The sequence below is a fragment of the Leopardus geoffroyi genome, chromosome C3 (assembly GCF_018350155.1).
Source record: "Leopardus geoffroyi isolate Oge1 chromosome C3, O.geoffroyi_Oge1_pat1.0, whole genome shotgun sequence".
Classification (NCBI taxonomy): Eukaryota; Metazoa; Chordata; class Mammalia; order Carnivora; family Felidae; genus Leopardus; species Leopardus geoffroyi.
Genome location: NC_059338.1, coordinates 65,766,788 through 65,792,613, shown reverse-complemented (window position 1 = coordinate 65,792,613; position 25,826 = coordinate 65,766,788). Strand labels below are relative to the sequence as shown.

General features: G+C 38.3%; 1 protein-coding gene and 1 long non-coding RNA gene across 4 annotated transcripts in view; one reads left to right on the top strand and one right to left on the bottom strand.

The window, feature by feature from the left end:
- Positions 1–25,826, top strand: part of SMYD3 (SET and MYND domain containing 3) — a 675,859-nt gene that overhangs the window by 53,708 nt on the left and 596,325 nt on the right. The window lies entirely within an intron of this gene.
- LOC123585254 lies at positions 19,805–25,105 on the bottom strand. The gene is made up of 2 exons (XR_006706017.1): positions 24,636–25,105; positions 19,805–24,394 (listed from the first exon to the last, which is right to left on the bottom strand). It is a non-coding gene; the product is annotated as an uncharacterized LOC123585254 (long non-coding RNA).

Below are 25,826 nucleotides of genomic sequence, written 5' to 3'. Positions count from 1 at the left end.
TTGGGCACTTCATTGACTGAGCCACCCTGGGGCCCCTCAATTTCAATTTTTTACACATATTTTTCTTCACCTTCAGTTACGTCCTTCTTTGTAACCAAATGGATGAATAAGTGGCATGTATATGTATATGTTTTTGAAAAACATGAAAATAGACTTCCATACTTTGTATGATAGGTTTTTGTTTTTCTCTGGGAACATTTTTATGATGTGATTATTTTCTGCCACTAAAGTTGTCCTAAACGTTTATGATGGATTTTAACATGTCAGTATTTCATGACATTCCATGTCATTTATGGCATTCTGTGTAATTCCTAGAGCAACATGATTCCTAGAGCAACATGTACTGGGTGTTCAGTAAATATTCTTGTGGACTAATGTACCATAAGTTCTATCTGATACAGATTGGCAGCCAATAGAGAATAAACATGTTTTAATTCATTTTCCTTGAAATGAACTCAGATTCTTAGGCTCAAGATACTTGGAAAATATAAGACATATGAGAATATGGCCAAGGCTTATTTGATGTATTATTCTCACATTCTCTTCAACTAATGTTTTTCAGAAGTTACTTTAAATGCTTTAGAGTCCTTATATGCCTTTAATAATATTTTAACATAGCTGTCTTCTGCCTCATGGTCTCTTTTTTCCAGGCTAACTTGTCATTTCTTGTAGCTGAATAGTTACCCTGATGATGATTGGGTTTTGCTTGGTCAGCATTCATTGTAAGTATGGCAGAAATTTACTAAATTTATACTTAGCTAATTAAGAGTTTATAATAATTCTGACATGCTGATGTGAACTTTCTCTGTACTGTTTAAAGCAAAGAGAAAAGGATTTGCTTAGCTAATTAAAACTAAACAAGAAGGAATGTTTAATCTACTTGAGGCAAACCGATAACTGTTTTCAAGCATGTAAAATCAACACAAACTAAGAATATGCCAATTAAAATTATTTATTATTATTTAAAGCATTAATGGATTCTCTAAGGCACAACTTTTGTCTGCCCTCTTCCTTGGAGTTTGTTGAGGTTATTAGGAAATAGGGACCCATTGGTCGTTTTAAAATTGTTTGTTCATGGCTCACAGTAAGAAATACATACTGCATTGTTATCCAGTACCAACATACATGTAACTGGAGCAAAAGTTGTAGAAAACAATATTTAACCTTACCTTTTATTTCTGTCTTTATTCTCTTATGTTCAAATTTTTAAAAAGTGCTTCTTGGGACTGACTAAATTGATTTTACAAATTGGTCAAGGACTGTGGTTTGAAAGAAGTCCTTATGCCAATTGTGAACTTGAGTGCAGGGACTCTGTTTCCAGGTCCTAGCAGTGTTTGGCATGAAGCAGGTGATCAGTAGATATTAATAGAATAAATTGGTTGGAAAGAAGAGTAAGAAATGAAATAGGAGCTATAAAAGGAGTAGATGTTTTTGGCAATATGGTGCTTGAATGTGATTAAGGCAGCAGAGGCAAAGTACTTGTGGTATTACTGTTGTCAGGTAACAGAAACCAGCTTGGAGCTAGCTTAAGCAAAGAATATATTAAAAGGATTCAGGGTGTCTGTCAGAACTGAAGGGTGGGTGTGTGTCTTGTGACTTGGGAAAGGATTGGAAACTAGGGACTGGAAAGCCTTCAAGAACCCAGGCATGTTATTCTGCATCTTTTCATCTCTGCTTCTCTTTGCTTGGCTGCCTTTTTTTTTTTTTTTTTTTTCCTTTTCCTTGCTATGGAATGGTTTTCTGTGATGCTCAGTCCATATGACAGACAATTTATGTCCAGGGCTCCTGATTTTATATTTCAGTCCAGGCTTTAGTGATTTGTATATGGTAGAATTAGTAAATTCGTCTTTTGATATGTACTGTGTGCTAGGTGTTAGTAATCTCAAGTCACTAGTTTTAGACTAGATCTCTTCTGTCATCCTGCTCTGAAGTTTAGTGTTTCTCATGGCTTTGTTTTACCTTTTGGGTCATATGAATGCATTGTGTGCATGTGTACGTGTTTGATCATTGCTTGCAAAAGTGGCAATTCAGCACACTTTGTAGCATCCATTCCTAGTACTAGGTTAGGTTGTGGGATGGTTACAAAGATGAATGTAGTGTATTTAGAGTGGTTTTACCCTTTGAAGGTTGTGAGCCTGTTCCAGCAAAGTGTATCAAGTCACGCACAGATGAGCTGAATTCATGATGTTAGTTCAAAATTAGTCTTTAGTTTTTTCCATACCCAGTTTCCATGCCCTGTTTGTCACATTTACTTGTGTCCTTCTTATCTGGGATGAAGACCTGCTTTGACCTTTCTTTACTTTTTGGTTCACTATTTGTATTCTCCATGTGGGCTCCAGCCTTTATTTCAATATCAGTCCTTGTAGTCTGATCCAGGGGCCACTATAGCTATGAACTGCCCTCGAGGGAGTCTTCGTACATCTTGGGCCGCTCTTGGACTGAAGTCAGAAAAATCAGAGAGCTGGACCAGAAATTATGGTTCTTATCTACAGGAAACACAGACTGATGGAGGAGGTAAAAACACAAATATTTTTAGTACAACATTATAAACATCATAATTCAAGTTTGAACCAAGTGCTATAGGATTGTTTATGCCAGTGCCTGTCACATAGTAGGGCCTCCAGAAAAACTTTTGGAAAGAGAAAGTAAATGCATGGGAGTGTTCCTCTGCTGTAGCCTCATCGAAGAGGTTATCGTATGCCTTTAATAGTAATTGAGCAGACTTCGTAAAATTTGGGTGTGTGTGGGTAATGGATTGTGCATTTTTACTATAAGAAGAGCTTATGTACAGGAACCAGGTTGTGGCCTGATGGAGAGCACTTGAGTATGAATTGGTTATGGTATTGGTTATTGTAAGAGAATAGCTGAAGGGGCTGGTCAGAACTAGGTTGAGAAAGGCCTTCTGGACCATGGTAGGGTATTTGGACATCATTCTCTGAGAGCCACATGACAATTTCCCATGAAGGAGTAATGGGAGGAGACTGGTTTTTACAGGTCACTCTGGTCAGTCTCAGCCTGGGGTGGCAAGAAATTGGCCATTAGGACATGAATTAAGATGCTCTTTTAAAAGTCTAGGCAGAGGTGATGGAGGTGCCTACAGGCTGTGGCAGTGAGGGTGAAAAGAGCTTAAATTTGGGGAGGTAGACATTTTAGGGCTGTTTGGCTTCAGTGCAGGGTCAGATTTCATCAGTCAGGTCCACTCCATGTACACGGTAGAGGCTAATGAAGCTAGGTCTTAGGTACACCATGCCCTTCCTCTGTGTCCTTCATGACTCTGATCCTGTGTCTGTCTGGTTCATCATTCCTTAGCCGTGTCTCCAGTTTTCCAGTCTTGTAGTTACTTCTTAAACCTGACTATAGAAATTTGACTTTTGGTTACCACTCACCCTCATACCAGTCATATGTGGATGCTTTGAGGGCTAAGATGAGACAAACAGAAAACAACTACCCAGTCTTACAGGGGAGATAGGCATACACATAGTTACTATAAATCGTATTCAATGCTTTCATGAAGGTATGGACAGAGTACTGTGGAAGCAAAGAGGAAGAACTGCCTGATGCTCCTGTGGTCAGTTAAGAGAGAGGGAGAGTAAAAGCTCTAGTTTAGTGCTGGTGGATGAGTATGTCAGCTAGGAGAGAATTTGAGGTGCCTATGGGATATTCAGGTGGAGATTATCAGGAGAGGGTTGGCGTGATGGATGTATGTGAAGGAGCAGTAGGCCTGGACCTTGACCAAGCTCATCAGAGAAACTAACCAACAACAAAACCAGGCCCTGTCACTACACATGGAGACTCTGATTTAATTAACCTGGGATAGGGACCCAGCTTGGTATGTTCTAAATGACTGAGGTGATGCTAATATGCAGCTAGAGGTGACAGTCATTTTAATTCAGGGAGAGGTTTTCTTGGAGATAGTTGAGTATAGCTGATAGCTGAAGCCTTATGTATAGATCAGTTTTGGAACAGGGAGAATTAGAAGAAAAAAGAACCAGACAAAAACCCTAATTAGGGAACGCCAGCATTGTGGTTGGAGGCAAGGATGTGCCAGCCGAGGGGAACCTGCAAACACAGTCCCTAAATCTTAATTGCACCCTGTTTTAATTTACGTTATTAACGTGTATTTTGTGTAATCTTCTTTCTTATGATCCAGAGTGATTTTGTATTGGGATACCTTTAATGCCTGATTCACATATATATTTTGATTGACAGGCTGATGAAACTGATAAACATTAATCCTTTTGTCACTGATGTGGAAAATCATGACCTTTAATTCTCATCCACAGCAAATATCTGTATCTGCCTCCAAGTTTATTTAGAAGAAGAATGCATGAAAGTAACAATTTCCAAGAATCCATTTTATTTTCTGAATTCAAAGTCACCTGTCATTTTTGCCATAAATTCTTTGAGGCATGAAATAGCCTGCCAGTTGTCTATTGCTCTCAAAGTTAATGAATGGTTATCAATTTATCATGGGTAATAACCTAGCTGCAAATTGTAAAGAAGGCATTCTGTCACTTCCTAGCATTTTTGCCTCAAGGCTGTATCTGCCTTTTCTGCAGGATTGGGAGGTTCCGTCTCCCTAAAGCTTTTAACAGAGCACATTTCTTACTTGGAAACCTCTTTACACTTACTAATAGTGCAGTGAAATATTAGCTGGTATATCTTGCTTTGTGTGATAGATTTTGTGTAAATAAAATTTCATGTACATGTAGGATGCCATAATTTTACATTGAACCAATACAGCATTTTAGGTTTAGAGATATTTAATTTTTATTTCCAATTCATTATTCTGCTCAGTTCTTACAAGTAAAATGTAGTGATTTTCCAGCTCTCTAGCTTCTTGGTTAGGTAGTTAATGATTGGAAAAATGGGACTGTTTCAAGGAAACTTACTTTTTAAAGGTAATTCCCCACCTCCCAAAAAAGAGAACTCTGTAACATGAGCTTTTTCAGATCAAGTACTTGGACTTGGCTGTATCCTTATTTAAAGACAACAACACAACAAACCGGGTCCGTATCTTAGGCAACTTCACATTTCAGGCACTGAGCGTAATATAATTCAGTGCATATTTGTTGAATTGAATTAATGTGAACTGTCACTGTACTTCCTCAGTTGTAAGTTTGTGGTGTTGTAAAGTGTCCCATACTTAGGGAGGACAGTGATTTAACCCCGTATGTGGGTTTTATCCTCACGACATAAACAGACACACAGCTAACTGTTTCTTTTCATTTACAGACTTAAGAATTTCAGTCCCAGTTCTTTCATTGTTAAAGAGCTGCCCTCAGAACAACTGGTCCTGTTGTTTTATGTAAGAATTCTTTGTGTATTTTTATCTGTTTCATTTTGGCTTCTTCAAAGGAGCCGTGCACAGTGACTTGTGTATAGAAGTGTTTAGATTACTTAGTGACTGCTTTAATGAAGCAGGAGAATAAATATTACTGAGATTTCTTTGAGGTTTTAGTGTGTTTTCGGTAATCTCTGATCAGTTATTACCATTGCTATAGGTTATTTACTTCTATATTCTTAAAAAGCTCCAAATCCTCTCGGCTTCTAAAAGTTGGAGGAAATAAAATTCTGCTCTGATTGACTGCTTTTTGTATTCTCATTCCTAAAACATATATGGGAAAGCAGAGAGAAGTTCTTCTATTATTAGTTAGCCTTATTTTATTTCATGCATTGCTTTGTGTTCTCTTTGTGTGTTTATTCTATGTCCCCAACCATATAATCAGTATTTTCCTTGATGGAACCATATCTTAGGTTTCATTATAAGTGGTGCAGAGAGTTGTGCTCATAGTAGGAACTGTGCAAATTGTTGACTGGTTGCTTGGCTGACTGAGAAGTTATGGGGCTCACCTTGACACTGAAGGCATTTAACCCTATCAAAATGCACAACAGCTTTTTATGGATGCATATCTGTCCTATAAAAATATTTCCTAGAGAGAATTGCAGTTTCCCTTCTCAACTCATTTCATAGCTGAATGAGCCTTACTTTTCAGGGAGCATATTTCTGTATTTCTTCAGGATTTCTCTTTCTGCAGTGTGAACAATTTTCTCACACATGGACCTAATGTGAGTCAGCTGGGCGGAAGCAGCTGTCTTCATCTGGGCATTAACTGCTCAACTTTAGTCAAGGTCCTTAACTAGAATAGGAGCCAATGAGAAGATCCACGTGTACCTTTTAGATTTTCCCCTTCTGTCTCTTTGTTTGGAAAGTTGGTGTTTTTCAGGTAGTAAACATGTTCACTGTTGTGTGAGCACAGTTGAGGCTTACTAATAATTTGCCGAAAAGCTCCTCTGTATCCTGTCCATGCTCTTGGGCTGGTGACACATTACAGTTGTTGAGGGCTGGCCTTAAATTGGGTATAAACAGATTACTTACCTGATCCAGGTAGGTGGGGGAAGGGAAGGGTGGGTCTTTTAAGCTTGGTACTTTTGAGTACCTTCTTTTAAGCTACTCTTGTAGCTTAGGTGCTTGAGGAGCCCTTGGCGTCTTTTGAATACCTCACTTCCTATTCATTTGGAGGTCGTATTCACTGATAAACTAGCAGAGATGTAAAGTTCTATTCAAATAGGAGCTGTATATTTCTTTTTAATTCCAGTTAGGTTTTTTTTTTTTCCTTGTCACTAGTATAAAGGGCACATTTATTATAAATATATTTTCTAAGTGTTTGTTGTTAACATATCAAAATACTATTGCTTATTTATTTGATGTTTTGTAATCAACCACTCTCCTAAATACTCATTTCTAACAGCATTTTGGTTTCTTCCCCCTTGGGTTTTCTAGCTACAGTCATAACATCTGAATGTATGGGTACTTTTTTCTTCTTTCCAGTATAGAGATTTATATAGTGTGGTGGTGACGAGCTTGGGCTCTCGAACCACTCCCTGGCTGGGTTTTTATGCCACCTTCAATAACTCTCTAGTGTGTGACTTTAGGCCAGTTACTTCCCTATGTCCTTCCATCTCCCCATCTGTAAAATGGGATAATTATAGTACACTTTATAGGATTGTTATGAAGATTATATGAATTAAATTAATATTTATAAAGTGCTTAAAACAGTGTCTGGCACATAGTAAGCACCATAAAAATGGTTGATGAATAAAAAAAAGCATATCTTTTTTCCCTTGCATTGGCTAATACTTCTAGATCAAAGTTAAAAAATGATGGTGAGGGCTCCTGGGTGGTTCAGTGGGTTAAGCGTCTGACTCTTGATTTTGGCTCAGGTCATGATGTCATCGTTTATGAGTTCAAGCCCCATATCAGGCTCTGTGCTGACAGTATGGAGCCTGGTTGGGATTCTTTCTCTCTCTGCCCCTCCCTGACTTCTATGCCCGCGCACATGCATGCACCCTCTCTCTCTCTGTCTCTCTCAAAATAAATAAACTTAAAAAAAAAAATGATGGTGAGCTTGCTTCATTCCTTCTGATGCTTCGTTATTTTAATGTTTCAGTCATGTTTCCAATGAAACATTAGAGAGTTTTGGACCGATATAAAATTTTGCGTTTTTCAGTTATATTAAATAGTCATCTATTGCTACTTTGCTAAGTGTCAAAAATCAGGAATGATTTAAAAATTTTGTCTTGGGGCGCCTGCGTGGCTCAGTCAGTTAAGCATCCGACTTCAACTCAGGTCATGATCTTGCGGTCCGTGAGTTCGAGCCCCGTGTTGGGCTCTGGGCTGATGGCTCAGAGCCTGGAGCCTGCTTCCGATTCTGTGTCTCCCTCTCTCTCTGCCCCTCCCCCGTTCATGCTCTGTCTCTCTCTATCTCAAAAATATTTAAAAAAAAAAAAATTTTTTTTTTCCAACGTTTTATTTATTTTTGGGACAGAAAGAGACAGAGTATGAACGGGGGAGGGGCAGAGAGAGAGGGAGACACAGAATCGGAAACAGGCTCCAGGCTCTGAGCCATCAGCCCAGAGCCTGATGCGGGGCTCGAACTCCCGGACCGCGAGATCGTGACCTGGCTGAAGTCGGACGCTTAACCGACTGCGCCACCCAGGCGCCCCATCTATCTCAAAAATAAATAAACGTTAAAAAAAAATTGTCTTACGCTTTTTGGCATACACTGAGATGATCAACTTTTCTTTTTTCTATTTATATGGTTCTTCATATGAGTAAATTTCCTACTATTCAACTCTTCTTGCATCAGTGGAATGAATACATTGTGCTCATAGCTTATCTTTCACTTAGAGCACTTCTGTGCTCTTTTGGTGTTACCTTTAAAGTTTTTTTTTTTTTTTTTTTTTTAATTTTTTTTTTTTCAACGTTTTATTTATTTTTGGGACAGAGAGAGACACAGCATGAACGGGGGAGGGGCAGAGACAGAGGGAGACACAGAATCAGAAACAGGCTCCAGGCTCTGAGCCATCAGCCCAGAGCCTGACGCGGGGCTCGAACTCACGGACCGCGAGATCGTGACCTGGCTGAAGTCGGACGCTTAACCGACTGCGCCACCCAGGCGCCCCAACCTTTAAAGTTTTTGCATTAATATTTGTAAGTGAGATTTGACAGTAATTTGTCATCTGTTCTTTGTCAGGTTTTGGTGTCTGTGTGATGCTGTAGTATTTGACAGTTTTCTTTCTTTTTCTATACGCTAGGAAAGTTTACATTGTATTATTTTTTTTTTTAAATTAAAAGAGAAATTAGGAAGGGAGTGAGAGATTCAGTCTAGCTGTCTTAATGTTATAGATGAGGAAACAGTGGCTTGTTTATAGCTACTTGATGGTAGCTACCTAGGTGTTAGCAGTTGGGGTTGTGCAATGGGGGTGAAGAAGTAACATTTATTAAGCATAGACTTAGGCATTTGAAAACAATATCATACTTTTGATGTATGCGTTAAATGTAGGTTTGCTCATTTGGAATCTATAGTCAAGAGTATAAAATCTTATTGATTTTTTAAAAAATGGACTTTTTCCCCCAATGAACAGTTTTAGATTCATAGCAAAATTGAGTGGAAAGCACAGAGAGTTCCCATATGTCCCTACGCCTGCACCTGTACAGCCTCACCCACTGTCAACATCCCCCCACTGGGTTTGCTCATGGAGTTGGTTGTACATTCTGTGGGTCTGAACGAATGTATGATTGCATGTGTCCATCAGCAGAGTAGCACACAATTGTTTCACTGCCCTAAAAATCCTGGGCCCTGCCTATTCATCCCTCCCTTTCCCTTGACCCCTGGAAACCACTGATATATATTTAAGAATTTTTTTTTTAACATTTATTTATTTTGAGAGAGAGAGAGAGAGAGACAGAGACAGAGCATGAGTGGGGAAGGGGCATAGAGGGAGACAGAATCCAAAGCAGGCTCCAGGCTCTGAGCTGTCAGCACCAAGCCCTACACAGGGCTTGAACCCACAAACTGTGAGATCATGACTTGAGCTGAAGTCCGAGGCTTAACCAACTGAGCCATCCAGGTGCTCCAGAACCATTGATACTTTTATTATGTCCATAATTTTGCCTTTTCCAGAATGTCACACAGTTGGAATCATATAATGTGTAGCCTCTTCAGATTGGCTTCTTTTAGTTAGTAATATGATTTAAGTTTTCTCTGTGCCTTTTCAATGGATAGCTCAGTATTTTTTTTAATTGCTACATTATATTCCATTGTTTCAATAAAATTCTAATGGTTTTAGATGGCTGAATGTCTTTCCTGAAGATCATAGTTCAGTCTCCTCTTAATCCCAGAGTCTAGTCAGTCAGTGAACAAATATTTATTGGAATCCAACAAAGTGCTTTGTCATTCTCCTAGTCTGTGGTGATACAGCAGTGATCAAGACAGACGTGAGCTAAGCCTGTCCTCACGGAACCTGGGATACTTTCTAGAATCCAACAGGTGCCTGGTCGAAATGTATTTTTGCTCATGGCCCATCAACTAATTTAGAGTCTTTGTCTTGTTTTCAAATATGGTAATACACATCTCCTTCCACTAGGTGGTGGTAGAGTCATGTACCCAGATTAATTTGCGCCGTAATTAAATCACTAATTGTTTGCTTGTAAATACAGTTCTCTTTATAGTAAGTAAAATTTAAATCTGTTTATATTAATTCACTCGAATGTAATCACTAATTAAAATAAGAACTTTTAACACATCTTTCAGAATGAATCCCAATAAGTAAAATTTCTCAAATTTTTGTCTTTCTTTGTGTAATAATGAAAGTGTATTGAGATTTGGCTACATGGCAGGCATTGTGCTAGTATTGGGGATTTGGAGTTGAGTATGATCCCCTTTTTGTCTTTGGTATGTTACAATTTGATGAGGGAAAAGAGATCCAATACATGCAGTGAAATGTCTGTGTCTTAAGTGAGCCATTAGATGATACCTGACAGGTGCTGCACCTGTGTAACCCAAATCCACCTCGAGTTACAGATCATTACCATTTTGGGGTGGCTATTTTAAGGGCCCTGTGCAGACTGAGTAAGCAGAGGAAGCCAGGTGCGAGATAAATGGCGATGATCAAACCAAGCATTTACTGAGAGGGTAACCTGGTTTATTTATCAGTTCAGATTCAGCCCTTGTGAATCCTGGATGTACTTTGGTTTTGTCCCTGAGATTTTACATGAAGTGGTTTTGGTGGTTTTCTTTCACTTGTAGGCAAAACAGTATATCCATGCTAGACTGCCCATCCTTTACTTTCTAAGATGGGGGACTTGGTCCTATACTCCAAGTAACTTAATTTAAAAAACAAGCAAAACGAAAAAAACCTTCCAAACCTAATGGCAGAAGGTTATTGAATCACAGGATTAAATGTTTCAATGGTGAAAATCATAGGCTACTCAAAACAGCTGACTTCGCTGAGCCCTTACTCTGTGCTGGGCACTGTCATCATCTCTTTTCTAGGGCAGCCCTAAATAGTAGGTGGTCAGTGTTCCTTGTGCTGGGAACATCAGTGAGCAAACTCATGTTGAAAGAGATTATAGAATTTGCGTAACATCATAGCTAAAGGAGTCAGCTTTTGAAACCCAGGTCTTTCTGGTTCTAAAGCAAGACCTCCCCTAGCCCCTCCCCCTAAACCCCCCAACTATACTGTTCTGTCTCGGAAGGAATATTTAAGTTACAGAATAAAAATGCTACAGGGGCGCCTGGATGGCTCAGTCAGTTGAGCATCTGACTTCGGCTCAGGTCATGATCTCACAGTTTGTGGGTTCGAGCCCCACATCAGGCTCTGTGCTGACTGCTTGCTCAGAGCCTGGAGCCTGTTTCAGATTCTGTGTCTCCTTCTCTCTCTGCCCCTCCCCCGCTCACGCTTTGTCTCACTCTGTTTCTCAAAAATAAATAAATGTAAAAAAATTTTTTTTTAAATGCCACAAAAATAAAATGAGGATTTTAAGTTATTTTTTTCCTAGTTGTGGAAGAAAATGAACACCATCCAAATGAGAACAACGAATGGCTATTTATTCAGAACTTGGTAGAGTAAGGGGGTCCGCCATCATCACTTTCAGTTGGCAGAGATTCGAAGGCAAGCAGTGGACTGGGGAAGCTTCATAGTGGAAAAAAAGGGCGGTTCAGGTATGCTCTGATTAGGGCTGTTTGCATGAGGAAGCTGGAGGCAGGCGAATTAGAAGCAGGACAAATGAAGGAAGCTGTCCGTTATTAATTAATCCTGGTCATTTGGGGCCGATTGTTCCGGAAGTTATTGATTGACTTCCTGAACTGGTTGTGAGAGATTGTACTCTGGCTTCCTGTACTGGTTACTGTTGATAATGGGTTGGCTTCCTGGGCTGGTTGATGCAAGTTGTGGGTCATAATTCTATTTTTATAGATGGTCTGGCCATCATCCAATTTTGTATGTGTTGGGGATGGGTATTTCTTGCTATAGGATTGATTATATAATATATATTCAAATGTATTTTCATAGGATAATGACAGTTTGACTTCTGGAAAGGGAAGAGTAGAGGAAGAAGAGGGAATAGTTTCTTGAACATCTGTTGTATCCCTGTCTCCATGAATTGGTTCTCATGGTGTGCTCTCAGGGGCAGCAACCTTATCACTTCTCGGCCTTTTGGCTAAGATCAAGTGTAGGAGCAGCAACCTCAGCATCATGTGGAATTTGTTACTGGTGCAGACAGTCAGCCCTCATCCCAGACCCATGGAATCAGAAACCCTGAGTGGGACCCAGCAGTTGGTTTTTTCACAAGCCCTGCAGGTGGCTGTGACCCATGCTAAAGTAGAGAACCACTGCTTTATACTGAGGATTCCTAATAACCACAGGCAGGTTAGACTATAGTCCTGTTTCATAGTTAAGAAAATGAGATTGGCACCTTGCTCTGGGAAGTAGGGAAATGGTAGAGGCAGGAGTGGAATCCAGGCCAGCGGGACCGGGAAAACCATGCTCAGTCAAGCTTCATGCAACAAAATACTGCATCAGTTTCCTAGAGCTGCCTTAATAAATTAACACAGATTTGGTGGCTTACAAGAGAAATTCATTCTCTCAGAGTTCTGAAGATCAGGAATCTGAAACCAAGCTGTTGGCAGGGCCTTCTCTGAAGGCTGTAGGGAGAATCCTTGAGTCTTCTGAACTTCTGGTGGCTCCCAGCTCCGTGGCGTTTTTTCCGCTTGCAATTCCAAGACTCCAAGCTCTTCCTCTGCTGCCACATGCTTTCTTCCTGTGTGTCTGTGTCTCTGCATGTCTTCTCTGTGTGTTATTTTCTTATAAGGACATCAATAATTGAATTTAGGATCCACTCAATATAGTATGACCTCATCTTAACTAATGAGATCTGCAAAGACCCTGTTTCTAAATAAGGTCACATTCACAAGTTTCTGGGTTTAGGTAGGATATGTTAGTATCTTTTTGAGGGCCACCATTCAACCCACTCAAGAACCATGCTCAGTCCCCTGCTTGAAAAATTATTACTTTATGGTAAAAATACAAAACAAACCAATCTTGTTTACATGTCAAGTATATGAAAATGTTAGGGTCCATTCTTTACTGATCTTACTTCCCACAAGTAGCCCCAGCTTACTGGACTCCAGCCACACTATCTTTTTACGGTTTTTGAAATGCCCAAAGTAGGGTTTTTGTCCTGTTTCCATTGCCTGGGTTTCTCACCCTCCAGATGATACAGGCCATTCCCTCAAATTCATTTGGGTCTCTCCCCAATGTCATCTTATCAGAAGGGTACTCTCTAAAATATGTATACTCTGTATCATTCTTCATCACTCTGCTGCTTTATTTTTCTTCTACGCACTTACCGCCATCTGATATATTACCTAATTATTTCTCTGGCTGTTGTTTGTCTCCAGAAACTATAATGTAAGCCCATGATAGTAGAGATTCTGTTGTTTATTAATATACCCCCAGCACCTAAAAAGTCTCTGGCACATGGTAAATATTTAGCAGATAATTTTGAATTAATTTAAATGAATGAGTGGTGATTTTCTTTAGTAGAGAAATAACCTTTGAAAAAGGAGATGACTTTTTAAATCACATTGTATTAAAACCCAGCAGCTTAAAGAAGTTCCTAGTTGTCAAATTTGGGACAGTTTGAATATTTGACTGTAGCTTTTGGAATAAGTAAAAGTATTTGATCTATAGTGGTACTCAAAAAGAATAGTGGATTGGGAGGAGGAGGGAGGGGAGAGGGAAACAAGAAGGAAACCTCTACCTTGCAGAATAATGCCTTCTCATGAGTATAGATGAATGATAGAAAGTCACCACTTTGAGATATTCTTGCAAAAATATTTCACTTGAATCTAATCAATCCTGTGCTGAACTTCAAGGATTTAGGAAACACAGGGGATAGAGAGGGTAAATGACCTCAAGAGGAAAAAAGTCACATAAGTTCAAAATGCATGACATTTAATAAGACAGTTTTCTGGAACGTTTGAAAAAGTCATTGTCATAAAAAAAGTGTGTGTATGTGTGTGCGTGAGAGAGAGAGAGAGAGAGAGAGAGAGAGAGAGAGAGAGAGAGTTTCTGGACTAAAGGAAGCTGTAGAGACATAATTACCACTTGTGATATATGAGTTTAGATTGGATCCAGGTTGAAGGGGGAAGTGATAACAAACATTCTGTCACCGATTGGAGACATTTGAACACAGATTGCATAGTAAATAATATGTAATTACTATTTATTTTCTTGGGTGGGATAATAACATGTGATCGTATTAGAGATGCTATTCTTACAAATCCCATGCTGAAGGTTTTGGGCGTGGTTATCATGATTTCTGCAGTTTTCAAATGGGTGAGCAAAAGAACATACACGTGTGTATGTTGGGGCGATGGAGCAGATGTGGCAAATTGTTAACAGATGTTGAATCTGGGGGAGGACATATTAGTGATCATTGTATTTTTTTCCCTTCGCTTTTTTATCTGAAGAAAGTGGGAGGAAAATAAGGAAAAAGGTTTTCTTAGAAGGCTGCATGTGAAAGAAGAGTGCTGAGCAATCCAAGTGGTGATTATGTGGCAGCTAATCCTCAGAGGAGGTGAGGCTGCCTTGGACTGGGGAAGAGTGTTGACTGAGGAATTGACTGAGCATGAAGCTGGTCTGTCCACCGTGATTTATGATATGTGCGTGTCCTTCTAGCTCACACATGGGGGTATTTCTGTAGACTATAAGCTTGAAAAGGAAATACTGGAAAGACCATCATCCTTGTATCGAGAGAATCAATCTTAAAGGACAGGTGAAACCACTTCAGGTTTGTGGCTGTGACTCAGTCTCTCTCCCTGTTTCTCTCTCTCTCAGATATTTGTGAAAGAAACTACAGGGGTTATGTTTGTTTGCAAATATCAAATATTTTTTGTTTTGTTTTCTTTTTTTTTTTTTTTTTTTTTTAACCTCATCATAAGCCTGATATTTTCCTCTGGCTTTTATAGCCAGTCGTCAGTTTCTCTGTTTTGAAGCAATCAGTTATGGTGTTGATTTTACAAGTGTTCTTTTCTCCTACTGCATTTTGTTATTCAACATTAAGGAAGTTAATAGGACCAAAAAAGTCTGGTGCACACTGTAATTCACTTATTTAATCACCTATCTGATTTCTCAGATAAAGGCAAAACATCACAGATTACCTTACAGTTAATTCTAGTTTCCAGAGGAAATGATGTGATGATTATAATGCTTTTAACACTTCAATAAAATTTTTATTTGGAGGATTTGGTATTGCTTCTTGAAAACTATCTGGCTTAAGATCTAGAACTTGCTCTGAGTTATGGTATCATAACATTAGGATGCCATTTCTAAATTACTCTTACTGCACTAATAGGAAATTCCTTTTAATAATGCAGTGTCATCAGTGTCATTACATGCCTCAACTTTTCAGAAAAGTCTGTAAAATTTGTCCCTGTATGGTACCGGTCTAAATCATAGATACATTTTAATTGAAAATTTAGAAACGAAGCCTTTCATAGAGATCCCTTTGTAGACTCAAAGAACCAGCTTGAATGGGTTTAGAAAAGCAGTACCTGTTAGATCGTATCTCTAATGTGAAAATTACGTTTACTACGATTAGCACATTTTCTCTCCCAAATCACAGTTTATTGGATAATGTATCTTTTTTTACTTTTGATGTTCTTTGGAGGATTATGTTCATTTATATAGTAAATTGTTGCACCTTGTTAGAGAAATATAATTATTTCCAGAGTTGCCTCTAGGACCCAGGTGTAACACATTATCTTATGGGTGTAGCATTGTGATGTCTCGATTCTCTGCCTATTTGCTGTTTGCTCCATGTAGTGATACTGTGTAGTACTCCACGTAGTGTCATAGTTTGTTCAGTAGTAAAATAAGCCATGATTTTGGGTTGCCGAATCTTCTTCACCATTTAATTATTTGTTCTTTGTTTTCAGAGGCAATTGGTATAATTGAGTCTTCTGATTTACCTTAGTAAATGAGGAGGTATAGATGAAAAAACAAACCAGTGGTAGCAAAGTTTGAAATGGAATGGAATTAACTGCTTATAATCTTGAGTGAACTTGATCTGTGGAGAAATTCATTGGTTATATGTTCATGTTATTCAGTCTTAACAGACGTCTAGTAATATCTTTTTTTTATGACTTATTAAGGTAATACCTTCATTTCTAGAAATTTTTTGTTGATTTTTTTGGATGTCCTCTCAAAGGCAAAGCTCCAGGCACATTTCAGAAGTGAGAATGTTTGTGATATTAAGTCTGGGTCATTCAGGCAAATTAAGTTCTTATCTGCACTAAGCTCTCCCAGACAAATGACTGGAAGTCCCCTCCGTACTTCCGCAAATTAAATTCCTAATCTCTTGGTTTGCAAAAGACTATGTCTTAACACCTGTAGGGGTTTTCTAACTCAGCTCTCTTAAGTTCATTTTCTTTGTAGTTAACCATGTCATATGCTATTAGACTCTGGGCACCTTAAACAATTTGAAATTCAGATAAAGATTTGTGAGTGGTTTAAAATAGTAGAATCTTCTTAGTGCTATTTATTATCCCTCAGGTGACTAGTAAGAAGGGAAACTTTTTATGTTCTTCCTTAATTGTGGTCTGATTGGGGTTAGATTCATGGAAGGCAGTTGTAGAGACATAGGACAGACTTGTAATTGAAAACAGATGTTTCCATTTTGTCTGCGTTGACTGTTAACAAGGTTTTTCTTACTCATAGCCCAAACTGCTGGCCATTAGTACTTACTGAGTGTCTACTACATGCTAGGTTTGGTGTTAAGTGCCTCATGTTATCTCATTCAATCCTCATAACATTTCAGTGAGCCACTAAAATAAGATCACTATGTCACCACTGCCACCATCGTCTTCATGACATCATCACCATCACTTGTGTTTTATAGATGAGGAAGCTGAGCCTTAAGGAAATAAAGGACTTGTCACATGTGCCCTTTATTATGTTGAGGTATGATCCTTAGCCTAGTTTGTTGAGAGTTTTTTCAGGAGTGGATATTGAATTTTGTCAAATGATTTATCTACATCTGTTGAAATGATTGTATGATTTTTGTATTTTTGAAATGTTGAAATGTTGAAAGCTTTTTCTCTAAAATGAGGAACAGGACAAGGAAATCTGATCTCTCCACTCCTAGTCAACGTAGAACCGTAAGTCTTAGAGCAGTCAGACGAGAACAAAAACTGAAGGCATCTGAATCGGAAAGGAAGAAATAAAATTATTTGTTTGTAGGTGACATGGTCTTATATATAGAAAGTCCTAAGGACTCCACTGAATAACTTAGAATAAGTGAATTCAGTATAACTGAATAGTTATACTAAACTATACTGAACTATACAGTATAACTGTACAGTTAACAGGACTGTATTGTGTATTTGGAAGTTGCTAGGAGAATAGATCTCAAAGGTTCTCACCCCTGCAAAATACTGTAGCTATGTGAGGTGATGGATGTGTTAACCAACCTTATTGTGGCAATATTAAATAATTACGTTGTGTACCTTAAACTTACACAGTGTTATTTGTCAGTTATAGCTCAGTAAAGCTGAAAACAAAGGCGGATAAAGGGATTTATTCAAAGTCACATGGCTCATAAGTGGTAGAGCTGGAATCCAGGCCCAGTGTTTGGTGATTCCAGTCTGAACTCTGCACCCTTATGTTGTACTTACATATTTGAAGCTTTCAGTCTTGTGTCGTAATTCTGCTTCTGTGCTTAGGACATTATGTTGGACAGTTTTCACAGTTCATTTCCTTGGCTTTCAATTTGAGTTCAGCTCTGGAGCTATTTCTTAGATTAGTCTTTAAACCGGGGTATATGTGTGCCTGGGGTTTCATGGAAACTTTCCAGGGATTTTACATGCAAAAATAGTTTTAATGGTATTTAGATGCTCAATGTATGTATTTACTTTCCTAAAATTGGTTTCCTGAGAGCTCTTGTGGCTGGCTGATTCTCCTTTCCTACCTTTCCATTCACAAATTGCTTTTCTCCCACTTGACAGAGACGGTCATGCTTCTTACCCAGCATGAATCTTTCAATAGTTGATTGCCTCAGGGAGCAAAATCCTCTGGTTCTCCCAATAAAGGGACCATTTAAGAATTATTAGCTCCTGAATGAGAATTTATAAATAGTAAAGCAGAGAGAGCTTTGGTCAGAATCATAGATGGGGCAGAGTCTTAATTTATCTTGGTGACAAATTCATGGCAGGATTCCATGCTTTATTTCTTTCTTTTAGAATTGGACTTGATTGGTGTGTGTGTGTGTGTGTGTGTGTGTGTATAGGGGGTAGGGAAATTTGCAGAGAAGGCAGATTAGTACATTATTTGAATTGAAAAATGAGGTTAGGCTTTTCTGAACGAAAGTAAGTTTGATTTGGTTTATTGATTTGACAATGAGGACAGACTTAGCAATTAGATTGTTTAGTGGACATATTTCATTAAATGAGTGAAATCTACAGCTCCCAGGGTTGCAACAATAATATGATTAAAATACATATATTCCTTGGTATGTATATAATTATATTTATTATGTATATCTACATATATGTATGCCCATATATATGTATGTGTGTGTATATGTATGTAAATAAATACATATATAAATATATATATAGTGAAATATTATTCACCCATAAAAAAGAATGAAATTCTGCCTTTTGAGATAACATGGATCAACCTGGAGGATGTTATGTTAAGTGAAATAAGCCAAATACGGAAAGATAAATACTGTATGATATTGTTTATACGTGAAATCTAAAAAGGTTAAACTCATAGAACCAGTGAGTTCAATGGTGATTGCCAAGGGCAGGCTAAGGGATAGGGGAAATGGGGAGATGTTGGTCAGAGGGTACAAACTTTTATTTATAAGATGAATAGGTTCTGGGGTTCTAATGAATAGCATTGTAACTTTAGTTTATAGTAGTGTATTGTATACTTGAAATTTGCTAAGGTTGTAGATCTTAAATGTTCTCATCACACACACACCATGTGAAGTGATGAATGTGTCCATATGTCTTTTATGAATAGATGATTTTTGTCAGTTATACCTCAATAAAGCTGGAAAAATAAAATACATACATACTATGATGGAAATTACATCCTCATTAAATTTATGATAAAAATTTAAGTTGTCAACCTTAAAAATATCAGAAGAGTACAAGATTCTCTCAGAGGTACAAAAGCTGAGGACTTGAACCACATGTTGTTAGACAACTGTGTCCTCTCACCTGCCCCCACATCAGCACATGGAGAAATGTCAAATTGGAGGATCAAACTAAAAATTATTAAACAGAGCTTAGCATTTATTATAATCTTATTCCTTGCTGAAACCAGTGGAACTAATTAGCAAGAGGAAATTGAACAACTTTTTTATGCCAGAGTATGTGTAGGTGAACTCCAATGTTGATGCAGGAAGTAAGAGAGTGAAAAACAAAACAACTACAAGGAATACCCAAAATAGAGCTACCACAAGTTTTTCATTTAAATAAGAACATTGTCAATACAGTGGAACTTGAAGTGGAACTTCAAGTCTGGAGTTGGGTACATGGAACGCTTTTTATGGGGAGTTGGTAGGCAAGAATCCTGGGAAGTGCAGTGCGTGGCCTGAAGTTAGGGGGACACGCCAGCATGTGCAGAGAGCGGGAAAGCTAACTTTCCTTCCCGGGGCATTAGATTCCTACCTGAGTTTATGTCCTGTGATCATCCACTCATTCCCTTTTTGCCCTGCTCATCTCACAGAAGCTTTGAGAGAGTAGAGCCAGTGTTTGCCTTAATGATTGTGCTTCACCGGTGACCTGTACAGCATGTGTTCGTTTGAAGCCGTAGACGTCTGGCCTAGTTGAATACCCAGTTCAAAGAAAGAAAGAGTTAACTTGACCTCCGACTGTTTTCCATGTCCACATCAGTACATTTCTTTATCTTAATATTCTTTCCTTTTCTCATTTTTTTATGTGACGACTTTTACTTATTTTACCTCTTCTCACCAAACCTTTTTAATAGTCTTTTAATGGAAAATTTCCCTTACGGGTCCATTTCTTTTGTCCCCTGTGCTCTAGTTCTAATGGATTATTACATCACCCCTTCTTTGCCTGATGAAAAGGTATGTCACGATATGACTCAGCAGCACCCCTGTGCTCTCATAGCACTCCTATATGATAGCACTTGTCACATGACACAGTACGTGGGGGTGTGTGAACTGGATTCCTCAGCCAAGCTGTGAGAACTCTGAAAGCATGTATTATCTGTGGTTCTTCAGTGCTTCCCGTAGAGACTGTCACATGGGAGGAATTATATGCCTGTTGACTGAATGAATGGATATGCAAACATCAAAGACATCCGAGAGAAAGTCGTGAAAAAAAGAGACTAGTAATAGTATTAGTCAGTGTTTATAGTATGTTCATTATGTGCCGTAATAAGTGCTTTGTGTGTGCTAACTCATGGAATTCTCACAACCGTTCCATGAGTTCTCAAATTCTATTTCATAGATTGAAGATAAGTGAGAGTGGCTTGGAAACTTAGCTTTAACTCATTAAATGGAAAATACAAAGGAAGCCTTTGGAGTCTAGGTGGCATGATAGCATGGGCATTTTGGCAGAAGACTGTGAGCCCTAGACAGGCTCTCTGGGTTCAGATCCTGGCTGTGACTTTCATTAGCTGTGTAACTTATTGGCCAAGTATGCCTTGATTTGCTCATCTGCAAAAAGGGGTTGACAGTAAAATGTAGCGTAGGCAATTGTTGTGGACACTAAATGAGTTAATGTGTGCAACATGCTGAGGTGGTACCTTGCAAAAGTAAACGGCCACTGAATGTTAAGTATTATTTCATCAATGACAATATTATTATTTTTACATAACAATTAAATGTTTTGAATGTCATTCTGCTGGCTATCTTCTTTGTTCGCTTTTTCAGACAAGAAGGCTTTAGGGGAGTGTATTTTCTATATGAATGTGAAGTTACTAGACCCTAAGATGTCAATATTGTTAATTTAGGGAAGATGAGAAGCCATTCTTTGTCTCTGTTTCAGTGCTTCTGGTGAGCCACTAGGATGCTGTCCAATTACTTGCAGATTTTAAAGTTCTAATGAGCTCAGAAAAGGAGTGACCTGGCCAATTCTTGAATAAAGGTCATTAGTAACAAGTAATATCAACTTACTGTTTTAAAATTACCTCTGTTTGCTCGTCAAGGTGGTGCACTGGTGGTACTTTTCACACAGGAATCTGGTGATAGTGAAATGGGATAACCCGGAGCCACTGTGATCATAAATTCTGCAGCTTTGTTACAGACCATGACTTTGCTCTGGCGGTGAAGTGACCTTGAAACAAAGGTATTTTTTTTACTTGAATAAGTTAGTATACGTGAATGAGATCTAAGAAAGGACCACTGTAGAATGAATTTTACTTCTAATAATTACTCTTTAGGACTCTTTCTTTGGGTATCCTAGTGAGCTCTTCCCCCCTAGTCTTGGGGGAAGAAAAGTTCCTCCTCCTATGCATGTCTGCACATGAATGTGCTTGTTTGTGAAAGGCCAAGGGGAGGGGCACAGAACGGAGATTAAGGGTTACCTATAATTTGCTTCCGCATAATATGGCCAGATCGGAGGACCGTGTTCCTACCCCACCAACAGGCGTGCATCATTCTCAGTGGCCTTTAAACCAGGCAACAGGCAGAGATAACCTTACGACACATGGCATCGAGGGTATTGTTCCATTCACGGAGAGATTTCTTCCTCTCTTAGGAAAGTACAAAGGAAGGATATACCAGGACATTCAGAAAGGTGGTCACAGATGAGAAAGCGCCAACCCTATAATTATGAAGGGGATTTCGTGAACCTTTTCTCTGAAAGCTTCTGGTGCTGCTGCAGTCGTTTGAATTACCTTCTGTGTTCCAGTAAAGTAGTCAAACATAAGACTCTCCTTTCTTGTTGCATCAAAATCAAGATTTTCAGCTTCACCTTAAATCTGTTTGCTTTATTTTAATTTAGTTATTGGACCTCCAAAGTCTTTCTTTTTTTTCATAGACATGTACTTGTTGATTTGAGGAGAGGGTTCCTACATCAGTAGGTTCTGCCTGAAAAGACTTCTATAAATTTGAGTTTGTAAATTAAAAAAAAGTATATTCTGATTATTTGCCCTGTGACTCTAAACATCATTAGATACTTGTATTCACTTTGTTCATCAGTATAGTGAGCACAGAAACTCACAGGCATTCTTATGAGAATGAAAGAACTAATGGCAAATGCTAAGTCTAGTGCTTGGCATACAGTAGGTAGTCAATATGAGGCAGGTATCTTTTATTATTCATTCTTTTGTTTTTGTTTTATTTTTAGACAGTGTGAACAGGAGAGAGGGGCAGAGGGAGAGAGAGAGAGAATCAGGCTCCACGCTCAGCATGGAGCCCAATGTGGGGCTCGATCCTACAACCCTGGGATCATGACTTGAGCCAAAATCAAGTCAGTTGCTTAACCTACTGAGCCACCAAGGAGCCCCTGTTATTGTTCATTTTTAATGATATTTAGTGACATAGGTAAATGATCATATTGAATGATAAAAGTAAATTACAAATGGTATCCTAGGTCTTTTTTAAAAATTTTTAAATTTTATTTTGGAGGGAGTGAGAGAGAGTGTGGGGGAGATGGGCAGTGGGAGGTGGGGGCAGAGGGAGCGAGAACAAGAGAGAGAGATTGAAAATCTTAAGCAGGCTCCATACTCAACACGGAGCCCAACACGGGCTCAATCCCATGACCCTGGGACAATGACCTTAGCCGAAATCAAGAATCAGATGCATAACTGACTGAGCCACCAAAATGGTATCCCAAAATGGTATCCTACGTCTTGAAAAATAAATATATTTTTGTGTGTGTATTGATTTATCAGTGGTTGTCTTTTTGGGTGATGGCATTATTTTCTTTTTATTTTTCTTATTAGTTTACAGTGTAACACTTTCCGCATTCTCTCTAAACATGACTATTTGAGTGAAAGGTTTTTTTTTTTTCTTTTTTTAAAGAATGATGTTGAAAACTCTCCTAACTTCCTTCAGAAATGTTTAACTTGTATGTTATTTATACTGGAGTTAAAAAAAAAAAAAAAACAGAAAAGGGGAAAAAAAAAAAAGAAATAATGTTTAACCTTTTTTCAGCCAGAGGGTAAATTAAGGATTACCCCTCCTGTACTTTGAGGTAGTATTGCAACATATATGGGTGACATTTGGTGTTGAGATAGTTAAGTTATTGATGGAAAAAATGTAGAATTATAGGATGGCTGATCATCATAAACCTCTCCCAAAATCTATTTTGAAAAATATCTGAATTAGGTTTTTAGCTGTCTGAGGTAATACTAGGCGATCTGCCAATCACATTTTTATTTCTCATGAATTATATTTGGGTTAAAGGATCAAAATCCTGGCTTATGCTATGGTGATAAAATTTCTATCAGAACTTAAAATTCAAAATACAAAGTAGTAATTAGTGTCTTCATGTTAAGATATTAAAAATCTTAGAATGCGGGGCGGCGCCTAGGTGGCTCAGTAGCTTGAGCATCCGACTTCGACTCAGGTCATGATCTCATGGTTTTACTGCTGAAAAGTCTTAGACTTCGTAATTTACAGCCTTACTTAACATATTCAGGCCTGAAGTATCAATTCCCCATGTGAAAGAGGTCTCCTATTTTCTGTGTACATACAGCAGCCTGTTTGCCTATAATTAGTGGAGTATTTTGGTGGTTTCTCTAGATTGTTTTAATTATTTTAGTCTTAAATTTATAGACTTATTAAATGTAGTCTTTTGATACTAATAAAACAGAAGGATGGTGTTCAGACGTGGGGAAGAAATATCCAGAGATCCTTGCTTCTTGTGACTGTAGTAGTCACTGTGAGTCAGGTACCTCAGAATGTTCTATGAGTAACAAAAATGAAGCATAGCTTGTTGTCTGCAAAGCAGAATATGCTAGGTGTTACCTAGAACTGCACTGTCCAGTAAAATAGCTAGTAGACACTTGTGGTTAAATTAATTTAAATATAAAAATTGAGTATTTTAGTTACATATCTAAATGTTAAGTGTTCAGTAGCTACATATGGCTAGTGGCTTTTGTACTGGACAGTGAAGATAATAGACCATTTCTACCATTGCAGAGCGTTCTATTGGACACGCCCATCTAGAGGGTCCAAAACACGGTTATGGTTTATTGTGTAACCCATGAAGTGTGTCAGAACTGCTGTATGTCATTTCTGGAGATGATTTGCTGAGTAAAACCATGGAGCCAGATAAGTTTTCTTTATATCTGAAGAGAGAAATTTAGAATCAGAAAATAAACGTATCTAAAAAAACAAAACAAGGGGTGCCTGGCTGGCTCAGTTGGTGGAATGTGCGAATCTTGATCTTGGGGGTGTGAGTTTGAGCCCCACGTTGGGCATAAGATTACGTAAAAATAAAATCCTTAAAAAAAAAAATAAATAAAAACCAAAATAGAACAATAGCAACAATATCCTCTTCAAAACTCAAAACACCCACACAAGGGATTTGTTTATAAACACATCAAGTTTTTAAAAAACCTTTTATTGGGGCGCCTGGGTGGCGCAGTCGGTTAGGCGTCCGACTTCAGCCAGGTCACGATTTCGCGGTCCGTGAGTTCGAGCCCCGCGTCAGGCTCTGGGCTGATGGCTCGGAGCCTGGAGCCTGTTTCTGATTCTGTGTCTCCCTCTCTCTCTGCCCCTCCCCCGTTCATGCTCTGTCTCTCTCTGTCCCAAAAATAAATAAACATTGAAAAAAAAAAAATTAAAAAAAAACAAAAACCTTTTATTGAACCATCTTATATAGTATATAGTATCTATGTCTAATATATATACAGTCCCTGTAAAAGCATATGTTACAGGTTGATGCACTTTTACAAATTGAACACCACAGTGTCACTGGCACCCCATGTGCCTTCCTTTGTGTTGAAAGTGTTGCAGCTTGCTTATTAATTAAGGAATGTATTTTTACTTTTAAATATTAAATGACTTGAGATACTATGTCATAAGAAAACTCTTTAATATGAAATAAAAATTAAATTTTGAAATAAAATTTAATTGAGGTTGTATTTCCAATCCTCTGTAGTATGAATACTGTCTCTAATTTGTGAAACAAAATTAAACAGGAATGTAAGAAGCAACAAAAGCACTATTTGTGGACATTTGAGAGAAACTTATCTTTTTTAATGTTTATTTATTTATTTTGAGAGAGAGAGCATGCATGAGCGGGAGAGGAGCAGAGAAAGAGGGAGAGAGAGAAACCCAAGCAGCCTCCCTGCCCAGCATGCAGCTGGACGTGGGGCTTGATCCCACGACTGTGAGATTGTGACCTGAGCTTCAGTCAAGAGTCAGTCACCTGACTGAGCCACCCAGGTTCCCTGAGAGAAACTTTCTTGAATATTAAATCCCTCCTGGTCACTGGAGGAGCACTTGCACTTGGGACACATGGGAATCACCAGTTCTTCTGTGAGTTGCCAGAATTCCATTTCATGTGCACTGAGGAAGAGGAACCCACAGACTCACTTCAGATTTAGGATTAAAATAAATATGTAACCAATGAATGTAATAAGTTGGAGTGGTTAAACTGTCCCCCCAAAAATGCTTACTTCGGTAGCACATATACTAAACTGTTTCAAAAGGGGACAATAAAAATATTAGTTTTTTTCCAGTTGTAACATGCAAAGTTTGGGGCTTTGATGATGATGAAAAACCAAAGCATGGAAACTGGTTTCTAGACTTTTTGTTTTGTACCTACATACTTAACTCCAAAAATGGGAAAGTTAGTAGGAAAATAATAGTCACGTAAAAGTTTTTAATTTTAGCAATTTATTTTATAGATATTTCATGTAATAAATCTTTAGATGCAATTTCTTATGGGCTAATACATAATTTTTAAATCCTATTTACTGAAGAAGTTAATAGATTGTTTTGTATCTGTGGGTTGTTGTTTTTTTTTTTTTTTTCCTTTTCTAAA